General features: G+C 42.0%; 2 non-coding genes across 2 annotated transcripts; both read left to right on the top strand.

Annotated features, from left to right (window-relative positions):
* The first annotated feature begins 4,635 nt into the window (after positions 1–4,635).
* Positions 4,636–4,833, top strand: LOC122923630. The gene has a single exon (XR_006387308.1). It is a non-coding gene; the product is annotated as a U2 spliceosomal RNA (small nuclear RNA).
* A 15,497-nt stretch (positions 4,834–20,330) lies between these two features.
* On the top strand, positions 20,331–20,523 carry LOC122923623. Its single transcript, XR_006387302.1, has one exon. It is a non-coding gene; the product is annotated as a U2 spliceosomal RNA (small nuclear RNA).
* The last annotated feature ends 6,700 nt before the right edge of the window (positions 20,524–27,223 follow it).

The following is a 27,223-nucleotide window of genomic DNA, read 5'->3' as shown; positions in this document are numbered from 1 at the left end:
TCGGAACATCTGGCAAGGAATTGTCCTAAAGTGAACCCGACTCCTGGCGTGAGATCCTGGGCAAGTGTGGTGAGTGGAGAACCTGCTGTGAACTTTCAGTCTTCTCTTGAGGTTCCCTCGGATGTAGAGGCTGGGGGGAAGGAGGATGTCCCGGACCCTGGTCTGGCTCCAGACCCCCTGAGAGCGGAAGGAGAGGACCTGGCTGTGGACCCGGATCCTATTGATGACCCTGTGGGGGAGGAGTCTGCTGACAAACCGGAGATGGAGGTAGATAAAGCTTCGCTAAAAAGAAAGACTGCTGAAACCGTGGAGGTTCCCTTAAGTGCACAAATTGGGGAGTTTGAAAGTTCGGAGGGTGATGACACCTCTGAATTGGATTCAGACACTCCTCTCCCGGAAAAAGGGGTGGGAAGACCATGTGGAAAAGTTGCAAGGACTTTGGGGTTTCAAAGAAGCGTGGCGGATGTAATGAAAAATATGGAGGAATGGGGAGAAATGAAAGGGGTGCAGGACCCAGGTCCCTCTGCCCCAGGAACTACTATAGGTAGAGGGAGACTCCCTAAAAAAGAGAAAGGGAAAGAAAGAAAGTCCTGATGTTTTATTGTTTCTGCCATTTAACCTTTTCTTTTTCCAGGAAGACTCATGCTGCTGAAAATCGGGACAATCAATGTTAGGTCGATAAGATCTGCAAATAGAAGAGCAGCGATTTTTGCATCTTTGGTTACTTATGCATGTGACATCTTATGCTTGCAGGATTGTAATCTGGAAGATGAACCTCAGAGTGCTTCCTGGTCTTATGGACCAAGCGTGTGGTCGTTTGGTGGCAAAAAAAATTGTGGGGTGGGAGTTTTGTTTAAAGGGAATGATTTTGTTATACATAATGTTACTCATGTAGTTCAAGGTAGAGCAATTTTAGTTAGTTTTGAAAGGAATGGAGAACATTTCAAGGTAATAAATGTGTATGCTCCTCCAGATAGAAAGGAGAGGGAGGAATTAATAGAGAGATTATACTTTTTTTTAAGTGGAAGGGAGAATGTATTTTTAGTTGGGGACTTTAATTCTATTATTGCTGATGGGGATAGGTTAGGTAGTGGGTCTAAAATGGACAAAAGTGGGAAACAACTGAAGGAGTTGGTTTCTTTATTTGGGCTTAGTGATGCCTTTAAAGAGAAAGGGGATGGATCCAAAGGTTATACTTATTTTAGTGACAAAGGTAATATATGTTCAAGAATTGATTTTTGTTTTTGTTCCAGGTACATGGAGATTGAAAAATGTACTGTGACGAGATTACCGTATACGGATCATGCCTTGGTTGAATGTAGCGTGAGTATAAATGGGGAGTACGATTATGGGAGAGGTGTGTGGAAATTAAATGTTTCGTTGTTAGAGGATGAGGCTGTGCGTGAAAGTTATTGTGTTTGGTTTAGGAAATGGATGGAAAGAAAGGAGGAGTTTGGGAGTGTTGTTGAATGGTGGGAATGGGTGAAAGCGGAGACAAAAAAATTTTTCATTAAAAAAGGTTGTCAGAGAGTGAGGAGTGAACGTGAAGATTATGAGAGGTGGCAGGTTAGGCTGCAGTATTTGGAAGAATTGCAAAGAGGTGGAATGGATGTTAAAATAGAGATTCAGGAGACTAGAGAGACTGTAAGACAGAAACTTCAGGAGCGAGGAAGGAAAATAATAGCTCAGACAAGATTGGTTGTGAAAGAAAAGGATGAGAAGTGTACAAAATTTTTCTTTAAAAAATTGTATGGAAGTAAAGTGAGAATGGAGAGTGTATTAGATAAGGATGGGACAGAAGTGAGAGGTAAGGATAATGTGATTAATGAGGTGTGGAAGTTTTATGTAGATTTATTTTCAAAAAAGGATAGAGCGAATGATTTGGAAGGTGATTGTTTGGATAATATTGAGAAACATTTGGATAGAGAGGATAGGGAATGGTTGAGTGAAGAGATAAAAATGGAGGAAGTGGTGAATGTGGTGAAAAGTATGAAGAAAGGGAAAGTGGCTGGGAGTGATGGTTTGCCTGTTGAATTTTATTGTACTTTCTGGGACTTGATTGGCGAACATGTATTTGATGTGTGCAAATGGGTGTTAGATAGAGGAAGACTGTCTGAAAGTATGAGCGAGAGTATAGTAGTGTTATTGTTTAAGAAGGGAAATAAAAAAGACTTAAAAAATTGGAGGCCAGTGGTGCTCCTCAATAGCGATTATAAAATAATAGCCAAAGTCATTGCGAATCGGTTAAGGAGAGTGATTGAGAATATGGTAGGGGAAGAACAAGTGTGTGCGGTTCCAGGACGCCAGATTAGTGAGAGTTTAATGGGGTTGCGGGATGTATTGTATGACTGTGATGAAAGGAAGCAATCAATTGCGGTAGTGGCTGTGGATTTTGAGAAGGCATATGACAGGGTGCAGCATGATTTTATGTTTAATGTTTTGAGGAGAATGGGTGTGCCAGAACGGATGGTAGGTTGGATAGGGATACTGTATGAGTGTGTTGTTAGTAAGGCTCCTTTCACACTAGCGTTCGTCGGTGCGCTCGTGAGCTCCGTTTGAAGGAGCTCACGAGCGGACCCGAACGCCTCCGTCCAGCCCTGATGCAGTCTGAATGGAGCGGATCTGCTCAGACTGCATCAGTCTGGCGGCGTTCAGCCTCCGCTCGCCTCCGCACGGACAGGCGGACAGCTGAACGCTGCTTGCAGCGTTCAGCTGTCCGCCTGGCCGTGTGGAGGCGAGCGGATCCGTTCAGACTTACAATGTAAGTCAATGGGAACGGATCCGCTTGAAGATGTCACCCTGTGGCTCAATCTTCAAGCGGATCCGTCCCCCATTGACTTTACATTGAAAGTCTGAACGGATCCGCTCAGGCTGCTTTCACACTTAGAATTTTTTCTAAGTTATTAATGCAGACGGATCCGTACTGAACGGAGCCTCCGTCTGCATTAATATGATCGGATCCGTTCAGAACGGATCCGATCGAACGCTAGTGTGAAAGTAGCCTAAGGTACAGGTGAATGGTTGGTTGAGTAAAAGTATTAGGATTGAGTCAGGGGTGAGACAGGGTTGTCCTCTGTCCCAAATTTTGTTTATTTGTGTGATAGAGCCTTTGTTGGGGGTTATTAGAAAAGATAAGGTTATGAGAGGGGTGGAAGTGCCTGGTAGTGGAGGGAGAGATATAAGAGTGATTGGTTACATGGATGATGTGACAATGGTATGTAAGTCGCAGGCGGATTAAGAAGGGCAAAGTTACTGATTGAATGTTTTTGTATGGCCAGTGGATTTAAGTTGAATGTCGATAAGAGTGTATTTAAAGTTTTTGGGGCGTGGAGGGAGATTGAATTGTGTGGTTGGCCGGTGAGAGAAGGAGGGATTGAAGTGTTAGGTATTATTTTTGATAAGGACTTATATGGGAAACAAAGTTGGGAGATAGTTGGTGAGAAACTCAAGAAAAAAAATAGATTTTTGGGCTTTGAGGTCTTTAACGATGGCAGGTAGAGTGTTAATAATTAAGGCTGTGCTTATTCCTATTTTGCTTTATGTTAATAATGTTTTTCCAGCACCTGACAGATGCTTGAAGAAAATAATAAGGTTGATTTTCATGTTCTTTTGGAATTCTAAAATGGAAAGACTAAAGAGAGGAAAGACGGAGGGAAAAGTCTAACAAATATCGAGAGGTTCTTATCGGTGAAGTATGTGAGTAACTGTGTGAAGTTGAGAAAAAAAAGAGTGTGTTGTTGGTTGTATGTTGCGATACTTAGCTGGAAATGTATTAAGGAAGTATGAATTAATGGGTGTGGATTTGAGAAGACCTGTGAAATTCAGTGTTCCATGGTTTTACGTGAGGATAGAGAGGTGTATAAGAAGGAATGACTTGAGAGGTGAGAGTGTTGAAAAATGGTGTAACAGTAAAGAAATAATGATAACATTGAGTGTTAGAGATAATGCTGAATGTGTCAATGGACTGAATGTTGAGAAGAGCATGGAAGTCTGGAAGAAGGTGAGTGACAAAGAGTTGACAAACAGACAGAAAGATGTAGCGTGGATGGCTGTGCATGGTTGTTTGCCAACTAGAGAATTCCAGAGGAGAAGGAGGTTGGTTGATAGCGAGTCTTGTCCAAGAGAGAATTGTGGGCATTGTGAGAATGTTTTGCATATATTATGGGAGTACTGACGTATGGTATGATGTTATTCGGCTTAAGTAATTTGGAGAGGAAGAAAGCGAGGGTTCTATGGTTCATTGTGAATTGTGTTAAGGAATGTTTGTGGGATGTAAGAAATATTTTGGTGTTTAATCAAAACAGAATTGATGTAAGGGACTGTGTAGGCATGATCCGTGGCAGACTTTATTTATATGTGTTATGTGATAAAAAAAGATTTGGTAACAATGATTCAGAAGGAATCTGGAAGTTCAAAAAATGGAAGGAGTGGGTTGAATAATCTGATTATGGTTATTTTATGTCTAATATCTTCTTTATTTTACCCACAGAAAGTCGAGAATCAAGAAATTTCTGTGATGTACTGATTATGTAATATTGTATAGATTATGTTCTTATTGTCTTCTTTTTTGCTATTGGAAAATGTATTAAGAGAATTAATATATGTAAATTTCCTTTTCTGATTTGAATGTGCATGTTATTTTTTATACGTATTTGTTAATAAAAAATAAAAAATAAAAAATTTGTTCTTATCAGTTTAATATCTGATACGTCCCCTATCTGGAGACCATATATTAAATGGATTTTTCGAACAGGGAGATGGAAAAAGAGCTTGCTCTGTCCACTCCACGCATTGACCTGGTATTGCAGTACCTCCAGGACCGGTGCACCCTTTCTATTCCAGTATAAAAAAACTGAATGAAATTGAGTGATGGATTTCAAGGATCCTTCCACCAAGCAAGTGGAAAGTTGCTGTGCCCTGCCTCAGGAGTCCTGCACTTCAGCTTCTCCTTCCTCTGTGAGGGTTTTGCTGTGCTGCTTTCTGCATCCCTGGTGCTGCTGCTGCATCTAGCCTGTCAATCTCTTAATTGCATCACCTGTGTGTGGGTTTGTTCTAGCACCAAGCAACCCAGCCAGCCACCTCTCCTCACAGCCCAAATCCAATTAAGATTGATGGCTTAATTGTTGTGTTAATTGCCTTATCACCTGAATGAAGTGTTAGGATATCACCTGAATGCAGTTTTTGGACCTCCCTCCACTCTGTGCACCCCTGTTTTGATTTGGGCCTGTTGTGCACACCTGGGCAGTCTGCTGAGTTGTTCCTTTGAATTGACTCTTTTGTAGTAAGTTTGCTTGATGTAACCAATTTTGTTTTCCTAGTTCTTTATTAAATAAGTAAAGTTTGTTTGCCTGTGTCTCCCTCTTGTGGATCTTTTAAACTGGATGACTTGTAGGCTAAAATGTAGTCCAGCACTTCCTATGTATCAGTAACAGCAGGACCTACCTTGTCTGGCCAATGGACGGAACACTGCACGTGTCACAAGAGGCCTGTCAGGTCAGAGGTCAAGTAAGGTCAGGTCAGTGGATGACATCACAAGGGCCCTGACGGAACACTCAACAATGGGGCAGTGACATCACAATCAACAATGCATACAACCTTTTTTTTTTTTCTTCACACTACTCTCCATTGACTTCTTATCCGTGTTTCTGCTTGGCGTTCTGTGGCACCAGGAATTGCGTGTGACGAAAAGGCGTGACCAGAAGTTGTGGGCGGAGCTATGCAGATACGAAAAACACGAAGTGGAGCATGCTGTTGATTTCAGAGCGTAGGGCACATGTTTTCCCTGGTTTGTGAGAGAAAGAAGCCTCCCGGACTGTCTCTGCAGCTGGGGCCTGTAGCCTATCGCCTTCACAATTGAGGACCATCGGCCTGTAGGGAGAACCCTTTTCTGGTTATCGCTTCTCGGCCTTTTGGCTAAGATCAAGTGTCGTCAAATGCTTGGTCTGGTCAGAAGGTGCTTGGGGTACCGTTCGGGTTTATAGCCTGAACTTCGCCCCTCTGCTGCTATTGGGCAGTCGGATTAGTCCTCAAGCAACGAGAAGGCGATCTTGGCTAGAGGTGTGTGTCGAGCTATGGCTGGAGCACCTAAGGCACCTAACACAGTTCGGCTGTTCATTGCAGAGGAGAAGAGGAGAGAGTACGGGCTTATCCACGTCCAGCAGACGGTGATCGAGGGAGTGCTGAAGATGCCGCATTCTTCCATCTTTTGTGTGCAAAGCTTCCCCCAGCAAGGATTTTATGACGTCACCTTTGCATCGCGGACACTTGGACACTGGGAACACTTGGACACGTGTTACATGAGGAGCCAAGAGATGGGTCGTCGACCGGAGCTGATTGGGATCCGTTTTGTGACAAGCGACATCAGAGAAAGAGTCCCAATGATGGTCCACATGTATAACCCGTTTGTCTCTGATCATGAGATACAAGCCTTTCTACAGAGGTACTGTTTTTATATTTCAGAACTAAAGGAGAAGAAGAACGTTTTGGGGACCTTCAATGGTATGAGGACTGCGATGGTGGAGTTGCGCCGAGACCCCAGTGGGATAGACGGTTTGTCTCACCCTCCACAAAGTTTCACTATCGGTGTGAATAGAGGGTATATAAGATACCCAGGCCAGCCCGAATTCTGCCGAAATTGCCTGAGTTTTGGGCATACTAAAGACGGGTGTGAAAAGGGCCCTGTTTGTAGAAACTGTTTGGGAACTGACCATGTCGCCTCAGAGTGTAACAGAGGCCGCAGATGTCACCTATGTGGTGCTGATTCACACCTGGCCAGAGACTGCGCAACCCTTGAGGTGGTCAGAGAACAATCCAGAGAGTCCAGAGAGCAGGCTCGATCTTATGCCGCTGTGGTGAAGAATGTTCCTCCACCTCCTCCTCCTCCTCCTCCACCTCCCCCTCCTCCTCCTGAGGAGATTCCTGAGGAGGTTCCTGTGGATGATCCCGTTATTCAGGAGATGGTGGAGGTGTCTGCAGAAGCTATTTTGGATCTACTGTCCCCTGGAGAGGATAGGGCACAGCCTCCTGAGTTGGAGGTGCCCCAGGCCACAGGTGAAATAATGGCTGAGTCGGTGTCCCTTAAAAGAAAACAGGTTCCACCTTCTCAACAAATTGATGAGTATCCAAGTTCAGAGGGTGGGGATTGGGGAGACTCTCCTGCTGGTCACATAGACTCGGACTCGTCTTCTGTCACCAGCTATCTGGAAGATGGTTCTGTCAGTAAGCTTGCTACTACGATGGGCTATCAGGGCCCAGATGATGACTTTGCAGGTCCTTCCTTGCCAAAAAGAGGGCCTGGGGGGAGGGGTTACGATAAGAGTAAGCGGGCAAAGTAATGTGGAAATTTTTCCTTTCTTATGTGTAAAATATGTTGTTTACTGTTGGTTCTCTTAATGTGCGAAGTATATGCACTGCAGTAAGAAGATCTGCTATTTTTGACCTTATTTCAAATTATTCTTTTGACATTCTTTGCTTGCAGGAATGCAATTTACATGAAGAACCAACAGATGCTGTATGGTCTGGTGGGGAAGCTGTGTGGTCTGTATCACAAGGGAGGAGTGGTGGGGTAGGGATCTTGTTTAAGGGGAGGGATTTTCATGTTAAACAGGTAACCCATGTAGTCCAAGGGAGAGTGCTGCTGGTGGTTTTTGAATTTCGGGGGGAGTGTTATAGGTTATTTAACGTGTATGCGCCGACTGGGCGGAAGGAAAGGGGGGAGGTTTTTGAAAGGCTGTATTTTTTTTCTTGGGGGGAGGGAAAAGACCTTCTTAGTGGGGGATTTCAACTGCATAATAGAAAGAGGGGATAGGAGTAATGTGCGGGGTGGTGGGGAGAGTGGGGTGGATTGTACAGGAAAACAGCTAAAAGAATTGGTCAATTTATTTAATCTTAAGGATGCTTTCAAGGAGAAAGACGATGGTTCTTTTGGTTTTACTTATTTCAGTAACACTGGGAATATCTCATCTAGAATCGATTTTGTTTTTGTTTCCAGGTCTCTGTCCGTCAAGGAATTTAAAAGGAGAAGAGTTCCTTTTACGGATCATGCCTGGATTGAGTGTGTGGTAGAGAGTGGTGGTAAGTATGAATATGGAAAGGGTGTATGGAAGTTGAATGTGTCTTTATTAGAGGATGAGAGTGTGTGTGAGCAGTATGGAGAGTGGTACAGGATCTGGGAGTTAAGGAAGGGTGAATTCTTTTGTGTGTCTGAATGGTGGGAATGGGTGAAGCAAGAGAATAAGAGATTTTTTGTTAAGAAAGGATGTGAGAAAGGTAGAAAGGTAAGAAAAGAATATGAAAAGTATCAGAGAAGATTAGAGTATTTGTATGAATTGAGGCGTTTAGGTATGGATGTAGAGCGGGATATTGTGGAAACGAATGAGATTGTTAAAAGGATGCTAGAAGAAAGAGGAAAGAGTGTTATTGCGCAAGCAAGAGTAGAAGTTAAAGAAAAAGACGAAAAATGCACAAAATTCTTTTTTAACCACTTCAGCCCCGCTAGCTGAAACCCCCTTCATGACCAGAGCACTTTTTACACTTCTGCACTACACTACTTTCACCGTTTGTCGCTCGGTCATGCAACTTACCACCCAAATGAATTTTACCTCCTTTTCTTCTCACTAATAGAGCTTTCATTGGGTGGTATTTTATTGCTGCTGACATTTTTACTTTTTTTGTTATTAATTGAAATGTAACGATTTTTTTGCAAAAAAATGACATTTTTCACTTTCAGCTGTAAAATTTTGCAAAAAAAACGACATCCATATATAAATTTTTCAGCTAAATTTATAGTTCTACATGTCTTTGATAAAAAAAAAATGTTTGGGCAAAAGAAAAATGGTTTGGGTAAAAGTTATAGCGTTTACAAACTATGGTACAAAAATGTGAATTTCCGCTTTTTGAAGCAGCTCTGACTTTCTGAGCACCTGTCATGATTCCTGAGGTTCTACAATGCCCAAACAGTAGAAAACCCCCACAAATGACCCCATTTCGGAAAGTAGACACCCTAAGGTATTCGCTGATGGGCATAGTGAGTTCATAGAACTTTTTATTTTTTGTCACAAGTTAGCGGAAAATGATGATGATTTTTTATTTTTATTTTTTTCTTACAAAGTCTCATATTCCACTAACTTGAGACAAAAAATAAAAAATTCTAGGAACTCGCCATGCCCCTCACGGAATACCTTGGGGTGTCTTCTTTCCAAAATGGGGTCACTTGTGGGGTAGTTATACTGCCCTGGCAATTTAGGGGCCCAAATGTGTGAGAAGAACTTTGCAATCAAAATGTGTAAAAAATGACCGGTGAAATCCGAAAGGTGCACTTTGGAATATGTGCCCCTTTGCCCACCTAGGCTGCAAAAAAGTGTGACACATCTGGTATCGCCGTACTCAGGAGAAGTTGGGGAATGTGTTTTGGGGTGTCATTTTACATATACCCATGCTGGGTGAGAGAAATATCTTGGCAAAAGACAACTTTTCCAATTTTTTTATACAAAGTTGGCATTTGACCAAGATATTTTTCTCACCCAGCATGGGTATATGTAAAATGACACCCCAAAACACATTCCCCAACTTCTCCTGAGTACGGCGATACCAGATGTGTGACACTTTTTTGCAGCCAAGGTGGGCAAAGGGGCACATATTCCAAAGTGCACCTTTCGGATTTCGCAGGCCATTTTTTACACATTTTGATTGCAAAGTTCTTCTCACACATTTGGGCCCCTAAATTGCCAGGGCAGTATAACTACGCCACAAGTGACCCCATTTTGGAAAGAAGACACCCCAAGGTATTCCGTGAAGGGGCATGGCGAGTTCCTAGAATTTTTTATTTTTTGTCACAAGTTAGTGGAATATGAGACTTTGTAAGGAAAAAAAGAAAAAAAAAGAAAAATCATCATTTTCCGCTAACTTGTGACAAAAAACTAAAAAATTCTAGGAACTCGCCGTGTCCCTCACGGAATACCTTGGGGTGTCTTCTTTACAAAATGGGGTCACTTGTGGCGTAGTTATACTGCCCTGGCAATTTAGGGGCCCAAATGTGTAAGAAGTACTTTGCAATCAAAATGTGTAAAAAATGGCCTGTGAAATCCGAAAGGTGCTCTTTGGAATGTGTGCCCCTTTGCCCACCTTGGCTGCAAAAAAGTGTCACACATCTGGTATCGCCGTACTCAGGAGAAGTTGGGGAATGTGTTTTGGGGTGTCATTTTACATATAACCATGCTGGGTGAGAGAAATATCTTGGCAAAAGATAACTTTTCCCATTTTTTTATACAAAGTTGGCATTTGACCAAGATATTTTTCTCACCCAGCATGGGTATATGTAAAATGACACCCCAAAACACATTGCCCAACTTCTCCTGAGTACGGCGATACCAGATGTGTGACACTTTTTTGCAGCCTAGATGCGCAAAGGTGCCCAAATTCCTTTTAGGAGGGCATTTTTAGACATTTGGATCCCAGACTTCTTCTCACACTTTCGGGCCCCTAAAAAGCCAGGGCAGTATAAATACCCCACATGTGACCCCACTTTGGAAAGAAGACACCCCAAGGTATTCAATGAGGGGCCTGGCGAGTTCATAGAAATTTATTTTTTTTGCATAAGTTAGCGGAAATTGATTTTTTTTTTGTTTTTTTCTCACAAAGTCTCACTTTCCGCTAACTTAGGACAAAAATTTCAATCTTTCATGGACTCAATATGCCCCTCACGGAATACCTTGGGGTGTCTTCTTTCCGAAATGGGGTCACATGTGGGGTATTTATACTGCCCTGGCTTTTTAGGGGCCCTAAAGCGTGAGAAGAAGTCTGGAATATAAATGTCTAAAAATGTTTACGCATTTGGATTCCGTGAGGGGGTATGGTGGGTTCGTGTGAGATTTTATTTTTTGACACAAGTTAGTGGAATATGAGACTTAGTAAGAAAAACAAAACAAAAACAAACAAAAATTTCCGCTAACTTGGGCCAAAAAAATGTCTGAATGGAGCCTTACAGGGGGGGGGGGGGTGATCAATGACAGGGGGGTGATCAATGACAGGGGGTGACCCTTTATGAACCCCTGATCACCCATGATCACCCCATATAAACTCCCTGATCACCCCCTGTCATTGATCACCCCCCCTGTCATTGATCACCCCCCTGTCAGGCTCCGTTCAGACGTCCGTATGATTTTTACGGATCCATGGATACATGGATCGGATCCGCAAAACACATGCGGACGTCTGAATGGAGCCTTACAGGGGGGTGATCAATGACAGGGGGTGATCAGGGTGATCACCCCCCTGTCACTGATCACCCCCCCTGTAAGGCTCCATTCAGACGTCCGTATGATTTTTACGGATACATGGATACATGGATCGGATCCGCAAAACACATGCGGACGTCTGAATGGAGCCTTACAGGGGGGTTATCAATGACAGGGGGTGATCAGGGTGATCACCCCCCTGTCACTGATCACCCCCCCTGTAAGGCTCCATTCAGACGTCCGTATGATTTTTACGGATCCATGGATACATGGATCGGATCCGCAAAACACATGCGGACGTCTGAATGGAGCCTTACAGGGGGGTTATAAATGACAGAGGGTGATCACCCCCCTGTCACTGATCACCCCCCCTGTAAGGCTCCATTCAGACGTCCGTATGATTTTTACGGATCCATGGATACATGGATCGGATCCGCAAAACACATGCGGACATCTGAATGGAGCCTTACAGGGGGGTGATCAATGACAGGGGGGTGATCAATGACAGGGGGGTGATCAGGGAGTGTATATGGGTGATCACCCGCCTGTCATTGATCACCCCCCTGTAAGGCTCCATTCAGACGTCCGCATGTGTTTTGCGGATCCGATCCATGTATCCATGGATCCGTAAAAATCATGCAGACGTCTGAATGGAGCCTTACAGGGGGGTGATCAATTACAGGGGGTGATCAGGGAGTGTATATGGGTGATCACCCCCCTGTCATTGATCACCCCCCTGTAAGGCTCCATTCAGACGTCCGTATGATTTTTACGGATCCATGGATCGGATCCGCAAAACACATGCGGACGTCTGAATGGAGCCTTACAGGGGGATGATCAATGACAGGGGGGTGATCAATGACAGGGGGGTGATCAGGGAGTGTATATGCGTGATCACCCGCCTGTCATTGATCACCCCCCTGTAAGGCTCCATTCAGACGTCCGCATGTGTTTTGCGGATCCGATCCATGTATCCGTGGATCCGTAAAAATCATACGGACGTCTGAACGGAGCCTGACAGGGGGGTGATCAATGACAGGGGGGGTGATCAATGACAGGGGGTGATCAGGGAGTTTATATGGGGTGATCATGGGTGATCAGGGGTTCATAAAGGGTTAATAAGTGACGGGGGGGGTGTAGTGTAGTGTAGTGTTTGGTGCGACTTTACTGAGCTACCTGGGTCCTCTGGTGGTCGATCCTAACAAAAGGGACCACCAGAGGACCAGGTAGCAGGTATATTAGACGCTGTTATCAAAACAGCGTCTAATATACCTGTTAAGGGTTAAAAAAATCTGATCTCCAGCCTGCCAGCGAGCGATCGCCACTGGCAGGCTGGAGATCCACTCGCTTACCTTCCGTTCCTGTGAGCGCGCGCGCCTGTGTGCGTGCGTTCACAGGAAATCTCGGCTCTCGCGGGAGGACGCGTATATGCGTCCACCCAGAAGAGCAGGGCCGCCGGCAGGACGCAATCCTGCGTACGGCGGTCCTGAGGAGGTTAAAAAAGCTTTCAATAAAAAAACTGAAATGGTGAGTGTGTTGAGAAAGGATGGTGTGGAAGTTATGAAGAAAGAGGAAGTGTTGAATGAAGTGTGGGAATTTTATTCAGAGTTGTTTTCAGAAAAGGAGCGGGATTGTAGTTTGGAAGGTGAGTGTCTGAGTTATGTTGAGGGTAGTTTGAATGCAGTAGATAAAGAGTTTTTGGATAGTGATGTTAGGAAAAGTGAAATATAAATTGCTGTGAATGGGATGAGGAAAGGGAAAGTGGCAGGGAGTGATGGGCTGCCTGTTGAATTTTATTGTAAGTTTTGGGAGATGATTGGAGACGATGTTTGGAATGTATGCAAGGAGGTGTTGGGAAAAAGGGAATTAATAAAAAGTTTGAGAGAAAGTATAATTGTGTTATTATATAAGAAAGGTGAGAAGAAGTGCTTGAAAAATTGGAGGCCGATAGCGCTTCTTAATTGTGACTACAAAATCATTGCCAAAGTGATAGCGAATAGATTAAAAAGTGTGGTAGAGTGTATGGTCGGTGAAGAACAGTGGTGTGCTGTACCTGGTACGAGGATTTTTGAGTGTTTGGTTGGTTTGAGGGATGTATTGTATGATTATAAAACTAGAAAACAAGGTGTGGCTGTTGTGGGTGTGGATTTTGAGAAAGCGTATGATAGCGTTGTGCATGAGTTTATGTTTAAAGTCTTAAAGAAAATGGGAGTGCCTGAGAAGATGATTGGGTGGATTGGGTGTTTGTATAAAGGTATTGTGAGTAAGATTCAGGTGAATGGTTTTTTGAGCAAGGAAGTGCGTGTTAGGTCTGGTGTGAGACAGGGTTGTCCCCTGTCTCCAATTCTATTCATCTGTGCGATTGAGCCATTGTTAGGAATGATTAGGCGTGATAAAGTCATGAGGGGTGTGGATGTTCCAGGAAGCATGGGTAGAGATGTGCGTGTGATTGGTTATATGGATGACGTGACGGTTGTGTGCAAGTCTATGTCGGCAGTTAGAAGGTCGAAATTGTTGATTGAATGTTTTTGTCTGATGAGTGGTTTCAAATTAAATGTGGACAAGAGTGGGTGCAAGTTTTTTTGGGAATGGATGGAAAATGATATTTGCGTGTGGCCGATAATAGAAGATGGTATAAAAGTGTTAGGAGTGATTTTTGATACTGATTTATTTGGGAAGGCAAATTGGGAAGGGGTGGTTTCTAAAGTACAAAAGAAAATACAATTTTGGTCTTTAAGGACTTTATCTATTGAAGGAAGAATACTGGTTATTAAGGCTGTTATTTTACCTATTTTGTTGTATGTTAACTATGTTCCCCCCCCCCCCCCCTGATAGAACTCTAGCAAAAGTGATTTGAATGGTATTTGTATTTCTTTGGAATTCGCAAATGGAGAAGTTAAAAAGAGAGAAAGTGGTGAAGAGAAAGGTGAATGGTGGGAAAGGTATGATAGATATTGATAGGTTTTTGGCTGTGAAGTATGTGAGTTTTTGTATGATTGTTAGTAAAAAGGAGAATGTGTTTGGCTGTATGTTGAGATACCTGGCTGGGAGAGTGTTGTTAAAATATAAATTGATGACTAGAAACTTGAGGGTACCCACTGGGTCTGACCCTCCCTGGTTCTATGCTAGGGTAGATAGATGTATTAGAAGGAATGAGTTAAACAATGTGACTAGGGATGAGTGGTGTGAAAAGGGAAAGATAATGGGAATGTTAGAAGAAAGAGAGACTGTTGAATGTGTGGATGGCTTGACAGAGGTTGAGAGTAAGAGGGTGTGGAAGAAAGTATGCGATAAAGAGCTAACTAATAGACAGAAGGATTTGGCTTGGGCGGCGGTCCATAAGTGTCTACCAACAAGAGAATTTCAGCGGAGGAGGGGATTGGCGAATAGTGAGGTGTGTCCAAGGGATGGTTGTGGAGAGTGTGAGAATTATATTCATTTATTTTGGGAGTGTGAATATGCTAAGAGTGTTTGGAAAGGTATGGAAAAATTAATAAAAGGTTTGACTGGGGTTGAGGTATTGTCGTATTGTCATTTTACATGATGATGTATGGATTGTGTAGTTTGGGTAGAAAGGAAGCGAGAGTGTTGTGGTTTATTGTAAGTTGTGTGAAAGAAGTTCTGTGGGATGTGCGTAATATTTTTGTGTTTAAGCAAAGTATGATTGAGGTGAATGAAAGTCTGGGCATGATCTGCGGAAGGTTATTTTTATATGTGCTCAATGATCGAGCAAAATTGGGTATTGATGATGCTGAAGCATTTGGAAATATAAAAAATGGAAATTCTGGCTGAGATGATTAATTTTGTCTTCTTTTTTCTCAGGAATGAGAAGTTATAAGTCATTATGTTTATTATGAAGAATTATTGAAATGTTTATTTTGTACCATAATGTCTATTTTATGTATTGTGAGTTGTTTTCTCTGACATTTTCCTGTATTATTGTTTATGTCGAGTGTTTTTTGCATATTTCAAATAAAAAAAAAAAAAAAAAACTTTGGTGCTGCACTTGGTCTGACGTCAGAAGGTAGCTCTCGGGTACCCTCTCTCTCGGCCTGGAGGGATCGTTCAGGTTTATTGCCTGGGCTTCACCCCCCTGCTGCTATTGGGAGAGAGGCTTAGTCCCGGGGGCGTCGGGTTGCGATCCCCGTTACCTCCAGGAGTCTACGGACGACTGGGGGAGCATTTTGTTTCTTTAATTTTTTAGAGACAAAGCCAAAACCTACGCCAAATACCACCATGGCAGATGATTCAGGAGGAGGAGGACGTGGAGGAGGACGTGGAGGAGGACGTGGAGGAGGAGGAGAACGAGGAGGAGGAGGAACTGGAAGTGGACCATCATCCAGAGGAGGAGAATACAGGGCAGAAGGAGATGATAGAAGAGAAACACGAGGCGGAACAGAAGAACTCAAAGAAAATGTGCCAAGAGAAGAAGAAAACCAAGTGCCAGAATATGCCAGAATTAAGAACACTGTGCGATTTTTTGTAACAGAAAGGAAGAAGGAAGAATACAACCTAGAATATCTGATAAGTGAAGTATTGATTGGAGTCTTTGGAGTACAAAAGCGCGAAATTTTAGCCATCCAAGATTATCCCAGACGTAGAGTGTATGATGTTACCTTTGAATTACCTGGTGTTTTTAAAGATTTTATAGCTAAAATCCCCACTATCAAAGATAACAGAGTAGACGGGCTAAAAATATATGTACACGAAATGGAGGAATATAAAACAGTAATAATTAAAATGTACAATCCTTTTATTGATGAAATAGTAATTACTAATTTTTTAGCGGGTTATTTTAAAAAAATTATATCAATAAGTAAAATAAAAAACAACGCTGGGATATGGACATCAAAATGGCTTTATAAGGTTGTCTGTCACCGTGATCCTAATGCTTATGGTGGTTTTAGGTTGCCCCCAGCTCGTTTTAAACTGGGGGACGCGGTGGGAGATATGTTTTTTTCCAACATACCACCATACTGTAGAAGATGTACCCAATATGGACATTATACCGAAGAGTGTGACTCCATGTGTAAAAATTGTGGGAGTAAGGAGCATGGTACTAAAGAATGTACGGAAGGTGTTAAATGCCATGCTTGCCACCAGTTTGGTCACATTCTTCGGAATTGTCCCCACAGGTTTTATGCGAAACCCGGAGCGCAGCCAGGACCTTCGAAGCGGCCAGAGGAGCAAGCCGAACCTCAGATGGAGTCCCAAGGAGAGGAACAGAGTGCTGATGAGATGGATACCAGCAGACCCCCCCAACCAGGTGACCCGAGAGAGCAGAGAAGGAAGAAGAACAAGCGGAAGTCCAGTGATCAACGGACGGACAAACCCCCCCCAGAAATGGGGAGGGGCCAGCCGAATGATGTTGATCCGCCTGGCCCGCACTCGGTCCCTGGTCAGCCGGCAAGCTCGTCGGAAGATCCAGGTGGAGCTGCGGATTCAAAAAAGATGCGGAGCTTCGCAGACGTTGCCAAGACGGGTCTGGAGATGACGCCGACTGGGGGACCAGTGGCTGACCCTCCAGGCCCGCAACACGGTCTCCCTCCTTTTGAGAAAGAGGAGGGGGAACAGACGGAATGTGGGAGCGTGGTCCCAGAAACTATACTGGAAGCAACCCCTGCCCCGGAAAGGGGGGGGTCCGATGAAGCAGCTCCGATACCTGGAACGAACCCCGAGTCACCATCCTGGGGTTCGGAGCTTGCCGACTTCATATTTGCGGAGGGGGGTCAGCTGGGCGAAGGCTGTTCCTCTCCCCAGAGCACGGTACAGAGAATCCTGGGAAGTGTGAGCGACTCGAGTGAAAGCGAGCTCTCTGGTCTCGCTGACATGGTCTGAAGCTGTGCCCGGGTAAGAAAGTGTTAATTTTATTTCTTTTATCCTTTTACTATGGCTTCTTTTAAAGGCATTTCCCTTAACGTCAGAAGTGTACATTCTAGGACAAGACGACTGGCCCTTTTTAATTATTTATCAGTTTTAACAGCCACCGTCATTTTCCTGCAGGAATGCTGCATACCACACAGACAAGATTACAAGAAATATAAAAATGATTGGAAGCAAGGGCCGTCTGTGTGGTCCGGCTCCAATGAATCCAGATCCGCAGGGGTGGCCATTTTATTTAAGGGAAATGTTTTTATTGACCAAGTAGAAGAGATTTTACCAGGGAGAATTTTATTGGTTAAAGTTTTTATCGACGGTATTAAATGGCAGTTTTTAAATTTTTATGGGTCCACGGATAAAAACGAAAGAGCGAAAATGTTAGAAATTTTATCCCTTTTTATTAATGATTCTGACCCTTTGATTTTAGCAGGGGATTTTAATTGTATTTTACGGGGGGAGCGCCGGTTCTCAAACTCGGTAAGTAGGAATTTTGATAAAACCTCCTCGATTTTAAAGAATTTAATTTTAGATTTTAAACTTACCGATGTTTTTAAGAAATGTAATAGCAGTTTACCAGAAGAGGCCGGCGCTACCTGGAGTAATATTAATTGCAAATCAAGAATCGATTTTATCCTCTGTTCTTATCAAATACTGCCTTTTAGTTGTGAACTTTTATCCAATATTTTCTCCGACCATAAATTATTACTTTTTAAGGTACAGTATGGTGGTAAGAGTAAAAAGAAAGTAAGTTGGAAATTAAATATCTCCCATCTGAAAGATCCAAAGGTTTTAGCAGATTTTATTGCATTTTACAAGCGCTGCAAACGGGTAAGGAATCCCCAGGTGCCAATAACTGTATGGTGGGAAAAAATGAAGATAAAAATTAAAACATTCTTTATTAAAGTGGGAAGAGAAAAGGCACAAGAGAAAAGAGAATTTTATGAGAATTTAAATACCCGTTTGCAGACGCAATATAAGCTCCGAGATCTGGGTATAGATGTTACTGAAGAAATAGAAGAAAGCAAAAAAGAGATAGCACAGTGCCTGGAACAGAGAGGTAAGGAGATCATATTCCGTTCAAAATTAAAACATCTAGAAGAGAACGAGACCTGTTCCAGGTACTTCTTCAAAAAGATCCAGGAAAAACGTACCCAGATCGAGGAGCTTGAAGGTGAAAATAATATAGAGAATATTTTATGTAAGGTGCATGAGTTTTATTCGGATCTTTTTAATGACAAAAAAGTTGATAAATATTTTATGAGGCGCTCACTGAAGGTGATTGAAAGTGTTTTAGATGATGAATCCCAAAAGTTTTTATTACAAGATATTACTGAACAGGAAGTTTTAGAGACTATTAAGAGTTTTAAAAAGGAAAAAGTTCCTGGGCCGGACGGTATACCCATAGAGTTTTATGTTACTTTCTATGGTATTTTAAAAGATGATCTGTTTTATCTTTTTAAAGAGGTTTTTAGATCTAAGACTCTCCCGGGTTCCTGGAAAAAAGGTGAAGTATCTTTACTTTATAAAAAAGGAGACAAGACAGACGTAAGGAACTGGAGACCGATCACACTCTTAAATTGCGACTACAAAATAATGGCGAAGATATGTGCGAATAGGATGAAAAAAATAATTCACAAAATTATACATCATAATCAGGTCTGTGGGATACCCGGGAGAAGTATCTGGGAAAATTTGAACCTTTTAAAAGATGTGATAAATAATACCAAAGATAGGAAGGAAAAAGTAGCAATTTTATCTTTAGATTTTGAAAAAGCTTTCGACCGTGTATCACATTTTTATCTTTTTCAGGTTTTAAAGAAAATGGGTATACCGGACGGCTTTTTACAATCTTTAAAAGCATTTTATGATGGCTGCACAAGTAAGATTTTAGTAAATGGTTTTAAGACTCGGGATGTCCTTTTAAAATCAGGAGTGAAGCAGGGGTGTCCCTTGTCCCCACTACTTTTTATTTGCGCCCTAGAGCCTCTTTTATGTGCGATCAGGAAGGATAAACAGATACGTGGAGTCCCCCTGCCAGGCGGGGGGGGACTAGAGGCTAAAGTAGTGGGGTACATGGACGATGTGGCGGTGATCGGTAGGGACACCCCGTCAATTCAAAAAACATCAAAACAAATTGAACATTTTTGTTCCTCCTCTGGTTTTAAGATTAATTTTAATAAAAGTAGTATTTTAAATATCGGAGAAATGGTTTTAAAGGACATTCCTATCGCTGAAGCAGAGTCTGTGCAGATTTTAGGAATCACCTTCAGTGAGTCAAATGATGGTCTTAAAAGCTGGGACACGGTGACAGAAAAAATAGGAAAGAAAGTAAGTATGTGGAGTCTGAGAAGTCTAACAATGGAAGGGAAGATTTTAGTTTTAAAAATGATTATTTTACCAATTTTATTATATTTAAGTATGGTTTTTCCGCCCTCTAAACGCCTTTTAAAAAATATTAATAAAGTGTGTTTTAACTTTTTATGGGGATCAAGAATGGAGAAACTCCGAAGAGAACTGGTAACGCTTCCCAAACATAAAGGTGGTAAGGACTTCCCAGACATAAAAGAGTTCCTTTTTATAAAATATTTTAGTCTGTGTTTTAATACCCTTTTTAAAGATAATTATTGGTCCTATTTTATGCGGTACAACACAGGGTTTTTTATGAGGCATAATCAGTGGTTCAAAACTGTTTTAAATTCACCTTATGCTTTTAATCTCCCTAGTTATTATAAAATTTTAGAAGAAATAGTGGCCAATTTTAATCTAAAAGGAAAAAGGGTAGAAGTTTTAAAAAATAGTAGAATTATTTTAAAAGAACTAAAAGACGGAAAAATGGTGAAAGAAAAAATTACAGGACTGAGAGTTTTAACAATGGATGGTGTCTTTTATGGAGGTTTGGAATGCCCATCAAGAATAAAGAGGACTATGGCACGGAAGATCACTAATTGTGTTAAAGCAGCTCTATGGTCGGCCAGAAATATTTTATGTTTTAAACATGATTTTATTTCTGAGGAGGAGGTTTTAAAGTTGATTTTATCTGAGATGTATAAATATTATTTAATTGATAAGAAAAATTTGCCTTTTATGTGTCATAAATGGTTTTTAAGAGAATGGGGGTCTGTAATATAATCTTATTTAAATCAATTTTATATATGTATTTATGTAAATTGATTTTATGATTATGATGTATCCTATTTATGTAAATGTTGATTTTTAATAAACTTACCCCTTTGGGGTAATCAACTTAAAAAAAAAATCTGTTCTTATCAGTTTAATATCTGATACGTCCCCTATCTGGGGACCATATATTAAATGGATTTTTCGAACAGGGAGATGGAAAAAGAGCTTGGTCTGTCCACTCCACGCATTGACCTGGTATTGCAGTACCTCCAGGACCGGTGCACCCTTTCTATTCCAGTCTAAAAAAACAGAATGAAATTGAGTGATGGATTTCAAGGATCCTTCCAGCAAGTAAGTGGAAAGTTGCTATGCCCTGCCTCAGGAGTCCTGCACTTCAGCTTCTCCTTCCTCTGTGAGGGTTTTGCTGTGCTGCTTTCTGCATCCCTGGTGCTGCTGCTGCATCTAGCCTGTCAATCTGTTAATTGCATCACCTGTGTGTGGGTTTGTTCCAGCACCAAGCAACCCAGCCAGCCAGTCACCTCTCCTCACAGTCCAAATCCAATTAAGATTGATGGCTTAATTGTTGTGTTAATTGCCTTATCACCTGAATGAAGTGTTTGGATATCACCTGAATGCAGTTTTTGGACCTCCACTCCATGCACCTCTGTTTGGATTTGGGCCTGTTGTGCACACCTGGCAGTCTGCTGAGTTGTTCCTTTGAATTGACCCTTTTGTAGCAAGTTTGCTTGATGTAACCAATTTTGTTTTCCTGTGTCTCCCTCTTGTGGATCTTTTAAACTGGATGACTTGTAGGCTAAAATGTAGTCCAGCACTTCCTATGTATCAGCAACAGCTCGACCTACCTTGTCTGGCCAATGGACGGAACACTGCACGTGTCACAAGAGGCCTGTCAGGTAAGAGGTCAAGTAAGGTCAGGTCACTGGATGACACTCAACAATGGGGCCGTGACATCACAATCAACAATGCATAGATACCTTTTTTTTTTCTTTTTTCCTCTCTCACTACTCTCCATTGACTTCTTATCGGTCATTCTGCTTGGCGTGCTTTGGCACCAGGAATTTCGTGCGAAGAAAAGGCGTGACCAAAAGTGATGGGTGGAGCTATGCAGATATGAAAAACACGAAGTGGAGCATGCTGCTGATTTCAGAGCGTAGGACGCACGTTTTCCCTGGTTTGTGAGAGAAAGAAGCCTCCCAGACTATCTCTGCAGATGGGGCCTGTAGCCTATCGCCTTCACAAGTGTTCTGCATTGAGGACCATCGGCCTGTAGGGCGAACCCTTTTCTGGTTATCGCTTCTCGGCCTTTCTGGCTAAGATCAAGTTGGGTTTTCTCGGCTTGGTCGTGGTCGGAAGGAGTATTTGGGGTCCTCCTTGCGGGGGGCCCTGGGATATCGTTCGAGTGCGATTGTGGGTGAGCGTTTCAGTGAGCCTGCATCATTCAAAATGTCTCGAGGACTCGAGGACACCGTGAGATTGGAGGTGGAAGAAGGATTTCGGCTGACGATCGGACTGGACCTGATTGTGGGGGAGATTTTGAAGAAACTCCCTTATTTAAAGGTAACGGATGTGTTGGCTCTGCAGGATTTTGCAAAGCAAGGTATTTATGATCTTACCGTCTCTTCCGAGGGATTATGTCAGCGGATCTATATGGATGTAGTGAGGATGAAGGAGGAGAAAAGACCGGCTTTTCTTGAACATGTGGGGATCGTGCCATCATTTCAAATGGTAAAACAAGCTATTGTAGTGCATATGTACAACCCTAAGGTGGATGATATTACTGTGCGTGTTTTTTTGGCGAGATACTGTGATGAAGTGACCTTTGATAGAAGACTAACTAATAAGCATGGATACCTGAACGGAAAGAGAAGATTTTTTGTTAGGTTTAAAAAAAATTGTGCGGTTCCTGCTGTTTTTTCTATTGATGGAGAGAGGGGTTTTTGCTATTATCAAGGGCAGTTGAAATATTGTAGAAACTGTTTTACCTATGGGCATCTGCAAGAGGAATGTCCTGAGAAGGGAGAAATTTGTAGAAATTGTGGCAAATCTGGTCATTATGTGAAGGAGTGTAAGGAAAAAAAAAATTGTGATGTGTGTGGAAGTGGTGACCATCTGGCAAAAAAATGTTCGTATTTTAATACCAGGCAATCCCGGGCTGATATAGTGGAGGATAAAAGGCATAGAGGTGGACAGAACAGGGATGGTGTTTCTTATGCTGATAAGGTTAAAGGTGGTACAAGTGTAATCGTGCAAAATACTGTAAGCATGGATGGTGAGAGTGAAAGTGGAAGTGGGGAGCATGTTATGATTCCAGAGGAGAAAATGGAGGAGGTTGCTAGTGGAAGTTTGGAGGGTAAAGCTGTTTTGGAGGGAAATTCAAAAAAAGGGGAGGGGCATAAAAATAAAAATAAAAAAAAAAAAAGAAGGAGGTGAGATCCCAGGAGGCCGTAGCTGCAATTAAGACTGCGCTAGGAGAAGTAATCTCTAGCAGTGAGGCAAGTGAGTGTGAGGAGTGCCCGGACCATGTAGTTGGTGAAGGGGAGGAGATGGAATGCCAGGTGGAGAATGAGTCGGACGCTTCTTTAACTCCTGGGCAGAGAGTGGAGAGTGAGGAGGAGTTGGAGGTAGAGGAAGAGGAAGAGTACCCTTCTTCTGACACAAAGCGGTGTAAAAGGGGAGAGGATGGGAGTTGGTCTGGAAATCAGGATGACCCTGTTGTTTCTGGTTTCTTTCAGGGGAGCAGGGATTCTGATCCTGGATCGCCTGATATAGGAAGTCTGTTGGAAAGGAGAGTTTTGAGTCAGGCTTCCTTCTAGTAATATCATGGCTGGGTGTAATTTTTATGTCTTACTAATAAGCTTGGTGGTTGCTACCCTCAATGTGCGAGGTATTGGTTTTAGCACTAGGAGGGCGGCCGTTTTTGACTCATTGGTGAATGTTACAGCTGATATATTTTGTTTACAGGAGTGTATGATAAGATCTGTACCTCATCAATCTGAATGGACTTTTGGTCAATCCTTTTGGTCACCATGTACAGACAACAAGAATGAAGGTGTTGGGATTTTAATTAAAAATAATAGTATTAATGTTTTAGAATTTAAAGTTGTGGTGCTTGGGCGGTGTATTCTTTTAAGTTTGGAGTTTTTAGGACAGCGTTTTAGAGTTTTTAGTGTTTATGCGCCAGCTGATAAACAGGAACGTGTGTCCTTTTTAAAGGCTCTTAAACTTTTTATGCCTGGCAGAGATTTTACTATTATTTTAGGCGATCTTAATTGTATAAGAACCCAACAGGACAGACAAAGTACTTCTGAAGTGAGGACTGATGTGACTTCTGCTTTGCTTAATGAGATGGTGAAAGATTTGCATTTCAGGGATGCTGGAAAGATTTACATATGTTGCGGATAGTGGGCGGTCCAAGTCAAGAATTGACTATATCCTGGTCTCTGAAGGGATGGAAGTGACTAGATGTGACCACATGATGACCAGCTTCTCAGATCATAAAATTGTGACTGCTGAGATATGTGTTGAGGGTTCTGTGTCTTTTGGTAGGGGTTATTGGAAACTCAACACCAGCTTGCTGCATAAAGTTGAAGTGAAAGATGCTTTTAGAGAAATGTTTTTATATTGTGTCAGGCAGCAGAAGTGTTTTTTATGTGTATTGGATTGGTGGGATTGGGCTAAGGTGAGGTTTGCTTTGTTTTTTAAACGTATTTGTGTTAATAGGGCGCAAGAAAGAAAGAGGAAAGAAGAATTGTTAATTTCTAGACTTGAAGCACTGTATAAGCTAAGGAATTGTGGTTTGGAGGTGGATAATGAGATTAAGGAAATAAAAGAGGAGAGGAAAAAAGAATTGGTGGAGAAAGGTAAAAATATTGTGTATAAAGCTAAAGTACAGCATTTGGAAGAGGATGAGAAATGTTCTAGGTATTTTTTAAAAAAGAGTTTTAAAGCTAAAGGTGTTTTTAAGTCTGTTTTAACTTCCGACGGTGAAGTGTTTGGTGAAGCAATGATTAAAAGTATTTGTGGTTTTTATGAGGTACTTTTTAATAACGTGAGTAAGGCTTCCGATGTTGAAATTAAAGATTACTGTGATATTTTATCTGATGATATCCCAAGGGAGAAAAAAGCTTTTTTGATTGAAGATCTTAATGAGGAGGAGGTCAGAAATGCTGTGGAGAAGATGGCCAAAGGAAAGGCTCCCGGCAGTGATGGCCTTCCTGCAGAATTTTATTGTTTTTATTGGGATATTATAGGGAAAGAAGTGAGTCGGGTGATACAGTTTGTTTTTAATAATGGTTTTATTTCCTCTTCAATGAAGAAAGGTATTGTAACTCTGATTTATAAGAAAGGTGATGAGAAAGATATAAAAAATTGGCGTCCTATAACATTACTTAATAGTGATTATAAAATTATAGCCAAGATTATTGCTAGTAGACTCAGCGATGTCATTTCCTATATGGTGTGTGAATACAAGGTCTGTGCTGTTACAGGTAGGAGAATTTCAGATAATTTGATTTTAATACGAGATATTATTTATTATGCTGGTTTTAACGATATTCCCTTATTTATTGAAACCACAGATTTCGAAAAGCGTATGATAAGGTATCACATAAATTTTTATTTAGCACATTGGAGAAGATGGGGGTCCCTTTGAAAATTTTAAATGTGATTAAAGGTATTTATCAGGATGTTTTTAGTCATATTTTAGTAAATGGGAAGATATGTCCAGCAATAGATGTGAAGTCTGGTGTTAGACAGGGATGCCCTCTCTCCCCAATTCTTTTTATTTGTGCGATGGAACCGCTTTTGAAATCTATCCAAGAAGATAAGTGTATTAATGGTTTTTTTGTACCCGGAGGTTCAGGGAAGAATGTAAAGGCCTTCGGGTACATGAACGATGCTGTGTTTGCATGCCAAAGCCAAGCGGACTTGAACAGGATTAATTTGCACATAAGGATTTTTTGCAGTATGGCAGGCATGAGTATTAATTGGAGTAAATGTCAATTGGCCCCAAACACGCCCACAAACCGTCTGTTCTCTTGGAGACTTAATGAATCCCTTTTGACAAGACCAGAGGTTCGTGATAGGATTCAGGAGGACATGAAATGTTTTTTTGCAGAAAATGTTCAACCAGATGTTGACCCTTTGCTCACATGGATCACGCATAAGGCCTACATGAGGGGAAGATTAATTAGGGGGAGACAGGCGGCCCTTTTGGCGCTTGAAGCTAAACTGAATAGATTGGTACAGGCGCACCAGCGGTCACCCTCACTATATCTGCTTAAGGCGGTCAAGGACACCAAGATGCAAATAAATATTATATTATCAAATAATACAGAAAAGGCACTACGATGGACCGCATCGTATTTCTATAGATACGCTAATAAACCCGATAAAATGCTAGCTCGGCAACTGAAGGCTAAACAGAAGATCCACCAGGTTTTCCAAATCCGTTCACATACAGGTCAGATAACATCCAACCCTAAAACCATCTATGATACGTTCCATGCCTTTTATCGACAGCTATACAGAGGTTCAGAGGATGGGCAAGCACAGCCAAGAGATAATTTTTTGTCTTCTATACCACTCCCCCAAGTGTCTTCCGATGCATCACGGGAATTGGGTAAAGCTATCAGTCCAGAGGAAGTAATTTATACAATTAACTCATTGAAACTGGGGAAGGCCCCGGGTCCTGATGGACTGTCTGCATTGTACTATAAAAAATATGCCACGATATTAATTCCACACATAGTTCAATTCTGCAATCATTTACTATCAGGCCATACTCCTCATCCCGATTTTCTTTTTGCTAACATCACCGTACTGCCCAAACCTGGAAAGGACCCCCTGTCTACCACTAACTATAGACCGATTTCCCTGCTAAATTTAGATACTAAACTTTTTACATCTATACTAGCTAGACACCTTAATACACTCCTCCCTGGACTTATCCATAAAGACCAGGTAGGTTTTATACCAGACAGAGAGGCTCCAGATAACATCAGAAAGGTTCTGAACGTAATACAGATAGCCAACACTAAAAAGATCCCTCTGGCCATTCTGGCACTGGATATAGAAAAGGCCTTTGACTCTCTTAGCTGGGATTACTTATATAAAGTGTTGCATAATATGGGCATCACGGGTCCCTTTGTTAAAGCGATTCAGGCAATATACTCGGCCCCAGTGGCTTACCTTAAACTCCCAACAACTCATCCCTCACCAATTCATATTTCTAGAGGCACTAGACAGGGCTGCCCACTCTCTCCTGCATTATTTGCCTTGGCCATGGAACCCCTCGCGATCGCTATCAGGAATAACCCCAATTTATCAGGTATTAAAGTGGGAAACACTGAATATAAATTGAGCTTATTCGCTGACGACCTCCTATTATCCCTGACTAATCCCCTCATCTCACTCCCGAACCTCTTAAAGCTATTAAATACCTTCTCCTCAGCTTCAGGGCTCAAAATTAACCAAAAAAAATCAGAGCTTTTGCTGTGTAATTCCCCATTGTCCCTTCAAACTTCAATCGCCCAAAACTTTCCTTTTACCCAACAAACCAATCACATCCAATATCTAGGAACACTAAATAGCTAAAAAGCTGTCTTCAGTCTACAAACTAAACTATATACCACTATACCGTAGAATCAGGGAGGATTTCAAAACATGGAGCAAACTACCAGTATCATGGGTAGGGAGAATACATATTGTTAGGATGGTGGTACTACCTCGCATCCTTTACCTATTCAGAACCCTCCCAGTTCGGATCCCCATTAGGGACCTCCGAAATTTGCAAGCAGACACCATGAAATTTATCTGGGCAGGAAAGAGGGCTAGGATCTCCAGGTCCACAATGTGTAGACACAAATCCCAGGGAGGTCTCTCGGTTCCTGATTTTGTCAAATATTACTAATCAGCGGGTTTAGCTCAATTATTCTTGACACACTTAAAGCCAGATTCATTCCCCTTAT

The sequence above is a fragment of the Bufo gargarizans genome, unplaced genomic scaffold (genome assembly GCF_014858855.1).
Source record: "Bufo gargarizans isolate SCDJY-AF-19 unplaced genomic scaffold, ASM1485885v1 original_scaffold_1781_pilon, whole genome shotgun sequence".
Taxonomy (NCBI): domain Eukaryota; kingdom Metazoa; phylum Chordata; class Amphibia; order Anura; family Bufonidae; genus Bufo; species Bufo gargarizans.
The sequence above is the reverse complement of the archived record's forward strand: the minus strand, read 5'-3'. Positions and strand labels throughout refer to the sequence as shown.